The sequence below is a fragment of the Sceloporus occidentalis genome, unplaced genomic scaffold, assembly GCF_023333645.1.
Source record: "Sceloporus occidentalis isolate IW3139 unplaced genomic scaffold, rSceOcc1.0.p SCAF_223, whole genome shotgun sequence".
Lineage (NCBI taxonomy): Eukaryota > Metazoa > Chordata > Lepidosauria > Squamata > Phrynosomatidae > Sceloporus > Sceloporus occidentalis.
The window spans coordinates 242979-253256 of NW_028317203.1; positions in this window are offsets into that span (position 1 = coordinate 242979).

A 10278-nucleotide genomic window follows, 5' to 3' on the forward strand; every position below is an offset into this window, starting at 1 on the left:
ACTTTGGTTACCAAACCCGTCGTCAGACGCGTTATTCCCGGCACCGCCGGATACAAACAGTTCTTAAATCAGGTTTTGCCGGGGATCACCTAATTGTCATGTGATGATAAAGCAGGCCGTGATGGGTGGTTGCCGTAGAAACCTGTGCTTTTAGTTGATCGGATCTGCTGAGTGTTGTTTGCTCGCCTACTAGAGAGTGCGGTTAAGTAGAACAGCAGCTTTAATGCTCCATGCAGCGGGTAATGCCTTACACACCCCTTCAGCGCTGGCAGCTATTAACCCCTACACAGCAGTAATCAGGGCATTCATTGGCCGCTCTCTACCCCATTCCCTGTAGATGGTAAGCTCTTTAGCTAATCAGCTTGTCTTAGTCTCAGATCCTTTCAATGTATGGAGAATAACAAGTGCTGAGTAAACCGTTGGCGCTGTATGAATATATATATGGTGTATATATATAAAGCATATAATATGGTAGATCCCGGGTGACAGGTTGTTTGTCCTCGGGGCGTGTATTATCGGAGGTCTTTGGCGTGTTCTACAGACACGCCAAAGCTACACGGAGCCAGAATGTCACGCCTATTCTCTTATCATCATCTGACGGCTTCCTGTACGAGTTCTCTTTGCCCGACCAACTCCACATAGTCCTGTTCTGTAAACCCTGTGATGCTCCCCGTGTGTCTCGGGGTCACGGGACTGTTTTGTGGCAAAAAGGATCAATGAAGACGGTGCTGGCGCTTTCACACTGATTTTAACCCTTGTTGTACCAGGTGCATCATTGGTCCTTTAGGGGTTAAAGAAGGATGAAGCAGACCGTCAATACCATCAGAACATTTTTCCTGTCAGTCACGCGTGTTCTGTAAGATACCCCCACGGAACACTGCATGGATTTAGGGCATCCAGTCGTGAATCCCGATCTCTCATCTTCTTGTCCTTCTGTATTTTGTCCCCAAAATAAATGCACGGAACGCACGGCGCCGAAGGAAAGAAGGCGTTTGATCAGAAACGGCACCGATGCAATTAGTTTAATGCATATATATATATATATATATATATATATATATATACTGTGTGTGTATATATATATATCTGTCGTGAATGGGCTATGATGTCATCGCATTGCACTTCCTGCTGAACCTTCCATGTCAGCAGCATTCGAAGACCACCTTGCTTCAGATCTGTAAGTAATTTTGCAAAAATGAACCCCAAGAGTTTGTTTAGACAGACTTTGTCTGCAGAACCCCCCCCCCCCCCGATGCATTTCCCTCTCCCCTGCTGGAGGTGCATTCGGCCGAACGCGTCTTATGCTTTTAGTCAGTTGAAGGGGAGTGCTGCGGGAGACCCCCGTGCTCCAAACACCCCGTCGGACTACGGAGCAGCTGCAGAGCTCGACCTCCTTCCGAAGAATACACGTTAAGAGTGCCGAGTAGTTTAATACGCATTCCTCCTTGCGGGGGCTGTCAGCGATCTGTCCTATGAACACACATAACGTTGGTGAGCTGCAGGGTAGGAAGCGCGAGCGCCGGGGGGGGAAATCCTGTAACTGGGGACTCTTCTTTGTGGCCCGGCTCAACCTGTCTTGCAGGACAGGATACCGGCTGTTGGCCCTTAACGACACTCGACACGCTGCTGTCGTGTCACGCGATAGTTAAGTGTTTCGAGGAAAAAATGCCGAATATGGTAATATTTCTTGAATTTTATTCCTGGTGGTGATGTTTCTGATGCTGCATTTTTGTCACAATGTGTTCCGTTGAGCAATAGGTAGAACACCTTTAATCTTCTCTGTGTTGAGCCAGACCATAAAGGTTTACGCGTGCTTAATGGGTTTAATCTTTAACCTTCATCCCTCCAAAGAAATGTCGAGTTCTTGCTTTGGTTTGGGATAATAACGTGTTTGTTTCATCGCTCGCCTTCCTCTAGGTGGGCTGCCGTTAATTCCCACTGATGTCGGCACGTTTTCTATGCGATGTGTAAAGGCCGGACCTCCGACAGAGACCCCGCGGGGTCTGACGCCTCCTCTGCATGCAACCCCACCGAGGAACAATACTGTAGCAAACATACAATTTTCGGGTTCACGATAATGGGGAGTTGCGGTTTTCAGCTCTTTGACTTCACTATTCATTATGAAGGGCCGGCCCCGGTGAGCGTCTGCTGCAGGAAGAGCTCGGCTGGCCCTGTGTAATGTATAGTTAAATCTGTGAGATTTCTTCTCGTCTTTTCACCTGTTAGAAATGTGCAGTCCGTTTAAATTTCCATGATTTGGGAAATATATTGGGGGTTTCAGCCCCCCCCCCATATGCATTTGCCTCCTTCCCGGACCCCATTTGGCCAAAGTCACCTTCTGGCAGCTCTGTGAATAGTGCGGGTTGGGGTCCGTCCAGACCCCTGTGCACATGCTCAATCTGAGTGCTTTCCTGCCACTGATTGGCTGTTTCAAGAGAAGAAACGTCAGACCAAATCATTTTTTTTATGCCCCGTCCTCTTATTGTCTCGAGCTGAATGTCTGAGGTTTGTTAAACCTTCAAGACGCAGGAATCCTGCGCAGCGAGTGCTCCGGGCGGCACATCTCCGGGGTGGAATTACAGGTATGAGCCGCTCCCCGGACTGCTTGTTCCCTCGGCCACTTTACGAGCTCTTCATAAACGAATGAGTTTGGTTTATTATTAAACCTTCTGGAGATCTTTTCTGCTTCGGTTTCGTGCCAAGAAAAGGCAGGGCAGCTTTACCTGCAAGTGGAAATCCGTGCAGATTTTATACCCCGAGGGGCAGAGCGCAGGAAGAAGCGAGCGGTAAACGCGTGTCTGTCTTTTCTCCGTTTTTACCGTCGTAGTATATTTTTTTTCTTGGTCGTTTAATACATGTTTAGGGTTACTTTTGAAGAAGCTGGGAAGTGCGTCACATGAAGTGAGGGGTATACACGGCACTCGTGAGCATCGAGAGTTTCCGGTGAACTAACCTGCAGTGTACTTTATACCAACCGGATATACAAACCGAAGCCTATAAAAGGGGGGAATTAACGCCGGCTCCGCCGTATTTGCAGTGGAAGCTCCTCAGTCCCTCTTTGTTCCGATATCTTTGGGGTATCTTTGTTCCGATATCGGTGATGCCGGTCGCAGCGGTTCTGTGTATATCGCGTGCACGGCCGCTTGCGCTTTTATAAGCCCCGGGGGTTCCGATCCCAACACGTTCTTCCAAAGCAGCGGGGCTCGGGACTGAACTCCGCCGTGTCCCGCGCATGCCCGTGTCGTGTTCCCCTGCTGATCAGGCTCGCGAAGGACACTGCTGGGACGTGTGCGGGTTTGTGTGCAGATATTCAGAGGTTATAACGGTAGATAAATAATGTGTCTGCCGGTGTAATATAGAAGAGCTGCGTTACGCCAGAAGGGATTATAACGCGAGTCATTTGTTTAGCGCTCTGATCCCGGGGCAGGTTTGCTTTCCAGGAAAGAAAGTCGGCGATATATCTTGTGTTGCCGGTTCTACAGGGCGCTTACCAGCGTTATTCTTTCCTGTTGCTTAGCGAGTAGGAACGGGCCGGGCGGTTGGAGCCTGCATGCGCGTCTTTGTAACTGATACAGCGCCGTTTGTGAATGAATGGGCCAAGTGACTTTTGTTGACTGTTGATGAATGATCCCCGGGGTTTCTGTGGCAACAATCTTTAGGGCCTGAAAAGAAAGGCCTGCGGGCCGGTTAATGCCCCAGCCTTTCCGCGTAATGCTTCAGATACACAGAGCGTCCATCAGAACCTGTGCATTTTTGCGCTGTTTTTCCTCCCCATGGCTATTTGCCGTGTTCTGGCACCACCAGCCAATTCCGAAGCCTGAGATTTCCAATGGGTGTAACGAGATCACGGCGCGCATGGGCAGCAGACGCTTACGTTTAGCAGCCAAAACTGGTGTAAAGTTAGGGCACCTGGTGACGCCTTGTGGGGTGATAAACTATCCCTTTAATCATTTAAAGTTGTATATTTTACTGATAATACATAATGATACATTTCGCTCGGTATACGGCTGCCTGTGCTTCTCATCCCCGTCTCCAGCTGGGGGTGAAGCTCGGGTGTCACAGTGCTTGTCGGCCGACATACTTGTGGCTCTTAAAAGATGATTGCGAACGGCTAACATGACGGGGGGGGGGTTTCGTTGACGTTTCCGTTCAGAGTAATTATTGCTGGGTTGGCCAGCGTTGGCTTGAGCTGAATGTCTGCTTCATCCTGGCTACTAAAGCTCCTCAGACCCAGGCAAACCGTGGCCATCAGACCCCTGTATCCACTACCCATACACTGCATGTGGCTGAGATCAAGCTGTACGTTAATCACGTTGGCGTTCCACTGTGTATTAATAACGCCCCTGAAACCGTATCCGTCTCCTCCCAAGTGTTGCTGTTCTGTACCTTAAGCGTAATAATGTAATGCTGTTACTGATTCCATGAGTAATGTTTACATATGCACTCAGGGTCTGGTTGATTATTCCTCCCCATTTTATTACTGACTGGTTCAGGCAGCTTTGTACTGGTGGCATCAAGCAAAGCGACAGAACTTCAGGGCAGGAGCGGGATTAGATGAAGACGACCTTCCAATCTCCAACGTTAACATTGAGTCTGCAGGCGGCTTTAACTCATTGGTTAAGACTAAAAGTTAGGGCATCACTGACTAAATGTTACGTCGGGAGGCGTTTATGAGCGCAACGGTGAAGCGAGGTGAGATAACTATGTGAATCCCCAGCGAGCCGCAGAAGATCGCGTCTCTGAACGTAAATGGCGGCTTTGAAGTGCTCTGCGGTTTAACTGTTGTGTGCTCAGTGCTGTACGGCAGACCAGCCGACGATATGCAAACGCCGCGCCCCGTAAGCTGTTCTTTGTAAATACTCTTCCCCTGATTATTTATCTTCTTTGGTTTGCTGCCGATTTTTGTATTTGAGAAAACAAATCTCCCTTGCGTTTCATCTCCGTTATGGATTCTCCATCTTTCGGGGTAGATGTATCCGTGCGGCGGGGCCGGTATTACTTCAGGTTATGCGTTATATATATATATATATATATATCTCTCTTTACACTCGCAGGACGTCACTGCTTGTAGGATCGTTGTGAGGATGTAAGCAGGCGGCGTCTCTGATCCCAATCAGTTGCCTCTCAGGGACTTATTAACTTAACTCGCCGCTGCTGACGTTCCCTTAAACCTGATGCTCTGTGCCCGGCTCCACCTGAGACTGTTGATATGATCGCCGCTGGACAAATCCCATGTCCTCCTAACTTTCACAGAACAGAAGATCTGCCTCTCCCGTGGAGATAAAGGTCTACTCGATGTAACTAGCAGAAGATGCCAAAGGAAAGCGACTCCGTCTCAATAAAGCGTCCGCTGACTTTTATTAGCAAAAAAGGTACAAGGAGTATTTTCTCCCCAAATGCTTCCATCTAAAATCACGGTTGATGGGTTATCTCCTGTCGTGTCTGACGGCCTCCGGAAAGCACTTGGCGTTTGTGCGTCGATGTTGTTATTGTGTCTGAGGTTAGGCTGCCGCGGCGCTCTGCCCTGTCGCCGTTCCTCATGTTTGGCTAGCGATTGTTTGCGCTTGATAAGTAAAATAATGTCCCTGTAACTGCACTTGGCTCTCATTCACTCGCTTTTTTCGCTCCCCGTGTGTTTTGGGATTGGGTTTTGTGTCCTTAGATGAATGCTTTTCATTGTCTCCAAAGCCATCTGAGGACGGATCGTTGGAAACCCGCTACTCGGGGACAGGACACGGTTGAACGGGGTATACTGGTGCGCTGGGCTGTCTGATCCTATATGGGTTTTATTATAAGCCAGTATCTCGCTCGGTGGTAGTTGGGAGTAAATACCTTGGGAATCAAAGCTTTAGCTAGCATTACAAGTCTTACCCCGTTGTACAGCGCTGTGGAATATGATGGCGCTATATAAAACAACTCATAATAATGTACTTGTATTGAGCCGTTATATATTCTCACCTGGCTCTCCTACCTTTGGTTCCTACATTTATATTAGAAGCTCATGAATGGGACGACTGCTTTGAATGAATACCTGCATGAATAACATGTAGAGTTGTTCTGCAACGTCTGATTTCTTTGCTCTTACCTGCAAAAAATGGTTAACGTGGCTGCTTTATTTCCCTTACTGTATTAATCTTTACCGCTTCTGCCATAAAGCTGTTCCATGTATCTACTAAGTTTCTAGGAAGTAACGCTTTCGCACATTACGCTGTCAAGCATTCAAATGTTTAAAACCTGACAAGCGGTGGATGAATGAATCAGGACGGGATGAATGAGTTTTCCCAGCCCCCCACGCGCGCTCCGTAATGCTGATTTTAATAATATTTTGCTAATAGAAAAAACAAATTCAAGAATCCATTAACCCATTAAAAATAAATCTGCCTCCGGCAGGAGGTGGGAGAGGAGTTTAGATGACATAACGCTTTGTCAAACTGTACATGAAATCTCTAAATTAACATAAAGCCTCCTGGCATCTGAAATCTGCTGTCCACAGGATTAACCCTGCGTTATCTCCGCTATCCTCTCCCGGGGCTGGTCTGTAACGTCGCTGGCAGGTTTCTGTTGGCTTTGGTTAGTGGGATTTATTCATTGTGAATCTGGACGAACCGTGATGTTATTTATTATTGTATTTAAAAGCAGGGAAGCCACGGACAGCCTCGGTCGCGAATGACTTGTTGGCTCCTAAACTTTTTAACAGGACAGTTTAATGTCGCTGGTCCCTTGTGAGTAACTCGCTGTGAGCGCTTTAATACGCATTCTCCCAAAATAAAAATCCAGCACTTACCTGACCTCGAAGCTGCAGCCCTGCCTCCTCCTCCGTGTTTGACATTTGGGCACGAGGTCTTTGCAGTCCCCTGCATGTAATGCTGAAAGGTAAAATCCCCCCCCCCGTACATTCATTTACAAAACAGATAACACCGAGAGTTAGAGCCGTGCAGCCGTTGTGTGCATTAAAGTGCGTGTGATGGCTGAGGGTCCCCTTCAGGTGCAGACCAGATACGCAGAACCGTGCGACGTTAAATAAGAAGGGTGTCATTGAACTGGTTTCCTCGCTGACTTACCTGGGAGCTTCTGTGCTCCGGCTACCTGGAGCCTACCCTTGCGGGACGCGGCCCGGAGTGCCCCCTGACGTCGGCGGCCGTATGAAATGTGCACACAGGAAGAAATGTGCCGTTCGCTTCCATCCCAGAAACGCCGCACGCGGTCTCTTAATTTTCCAGATTCCGTTACGTTACCGAGTGGCGAGTCGGGTTATCATTCTCTTCTCGTGACGGTTACTGCCCGGCGACGTCTTCAGCTCTGATAACAGATGTCATGCTGGACGCGGCCGCCTGAGTGCGATGCGGTTTATGGGCCGGCGGCATCATCCTAATAATCCGGCAAAGCTGTCAGGAGAGCGAGCGGTGTGTAACATATATCGCTGCCCTCTGTGAGGCTATAATACTTACCGTATTGGCTCGGATATAGGCCGTCCCCGGATATAGGCCGCACCCTAAAAGTTTGGTGTTTTTTTTTTTTTAATAGACATGCTGCCACTCTGCCCCCCCCCAGATATGCTGCCACTCTGCCCCCCCCCAGATATGCTGCCACTCTGCCCCCCCCCAGATATGCTGCCACTCTGCCCCCCCGAGATATGCTGCCACTCTGCCCACCCGAGATATGCTGCCACTCTGCCCCCCCGAGATATGCTGCCACTGTCTCCCCCCTCAGATATGCTGCCACTCTGCCCCCCCCGAGATATGCTGCCACTGTCTCCCCCCTCTGCCCCCCCGAGATATGCTGCCACTGTCCTCCCCCCCCCCGAGATATGCTGCCACTGTCTCCCACCTCAGATATGCTGCCACTGTCTCCCCCCCCCCGAGATATGCTGCCACTGTCTCCCCCCTCAGATATGCTGCCACTGTCCCCCCCCCCCCCCCCCCGAGATATGCTGCCACTGTCCTCCCCCGAGATATGCTGCCATGCCGGCACCGGAAGTTGTATACGTGTATTGCGTAGATGTCCCCCGCCGGCCCCGCAAGACATCCGGGAGTCTCCTCTGGTAAATCTTGGGGGTAGAGGTAAAACGCATCGTGCGGACGGTCACCGGCAGCAGCGATGCGCGTAAACAACTTTAACATCGTGCAGGCAGCGGAGGCTGTTTACGCGCATCGCTGCTGCTGGTGACCGTCTGCACAATGCGCTTAGACAATCTCCCGTGGGAAGTGCCGGCAGGGGAGGCTCTCTGAGCGTATCGGGGAGTAGGATGCAGGATCTGTATCCTAACCCTGCTGCCTTCCCGGCCCCCGGAACTGCATGTCCCGGGCATCGGGCGCTAGACCCCGAATATAGGCCGCACCCCAACTTTAAAGACTTAAAGTGGGGGGAAAAAGTGCGGCCTATATTCGAGCCAATACGGTATATATTATATTATGTAGGTAGATCGAATCTAAAATAATAATAAAATAACACATTTACACCCCCACCCCGGGTTATTAGAAAGTGTGTTCGGGGGCTGTGCCTTCACCTCTCGCGTTCTGTAAATGTGTCGGTAATCTGTACACTTAAACCCTCAGATTTACAGATTTCTACCAAAAAAGGCATATTCCGTGTTAAAACCAAAATGACTTTATTTGAGGCTATGGAATCGCCAATGACAGCGCAGGGGATTATCGGGAATATGTGGTTTGCTTTACTCTGTGCAGAATTTCAGAGCTTTGAACCGTAGCGATGTCCGTAACACCGTGATACGCTTAGAACGTAGTCGGTTTTAACGTAGGATCCATCGTATCTACAACCGTTACAGCGAAGTTCATTTAACCCTTTCCAGTCTATAAAATGTGCCGCCTCGCACCGCAGTCTCTATTAATGGATCATTTTGGGAACAAATACACCTTCCTATCCGTAAGAAGATATCGAGAGCGTTAAGAAGGTGCTTATCATCCTTAGCATTTACACTTCAAGCAGTCAAAAGGTGGCATGGAACGGCGGAGGGGACAGGAAGCTGCAGCTCCTCTGCTGCCGTTCCATCGGACTGATGCCTCGCTAGCCAGGACAGGGCTTTTCAAATAAGATTCCTGTGTGTTCCCCATCTATATATTCTTATCAGTTTAAGTGTTTTATTGCCTGTCACTTATCTGTTTTATGGCCTTGAAAGCAGAGATTTACTGGATTCTGCTCCTGGTAATCAATAGGTTGAGGTTTACTCTGATAAGCTCTGCCTGTTATCTGCTGTTTAACTAGTTCAGGTAGCTCTGCCTTTCTATCGATCTGCTGAACTGCGGCGTAAATGTCATTCAGTTAAACACCGTATAATGGAGCGAGTGTATTCAGCAGACGATAACGATATCTGTCTGTCACATACATTATAAACTATAGCTTAAAGTATTAGTGCAGGAAGACCCGGCGGCCGCTGCCTGCCCTGAACTTTATTCAATTGTATCCTTTGCTCAAATTCGTTCTGGAAAGGATCGCTTTTGTCGGAGGCGCACGCTGGAAAGGATCGCTTTTGTCGGAGGCGCACGCTGGAAAGGATCGCTTTTGTCGGAGGCGCACACGTTTCGGAAAGGATCACTCTTGTCGGAGGCGCACACGTTTCGGAAAGGATCGCTCTTGTCGGAGGCGCACACGTTTCGGAAAGGATCGCTCTTGTCGGAGGAGCACGCTGGAAAGGATCGCTTTTGTCGGAGGTGCGCACGTTACAAATCAGCCATGGAAGTCTTCTTTATCCGGAGATGTCTCTTTTAACATAAAGAAAACCAAAAAACATGATAGGAAAATGTCGTCGTCGTCGTCGTCGTCATCATCATAATCATTTTTGGTTTTGTAGCCGTTGTTACATGTCCACCTCGCCTCTTATTCCATCATGGTGTGTGCGCGAGTCTCCTGGAGGATGTTATGAAGAAACATCGGCCAGAAAATATTACAGGCAATAGTTTTTAAGGAATTTCCTGCTTTTGCTGGATGAAGTCCGTCGTCCGCCTGGCCGCAGAGCGCTTGCCGCTGGATCTCGTGAGACAGTCTTGTTTCGGTCGGTGAATTTGCTACTTGTGTGTTATCGCCGTGGGTTGGGTCACAGATATATATACGTTCTCTTATGCTTCTCTGTTTGCTCCGCTTCTGGCCTTTACATCGCACAATTTAACCGCTGACCACGAGAATGAACTGCCTGACCATTCTTGCGTAAGTCCCGTCATCCTGTATTCTTTCTTTCCGTGCGTGGGTCGCTTGTTGTTTTCACGCGTTTATATCACTATGGTTATACCTTTTTATTTCTGTCTCTCAAAAATCTTTCTCCTC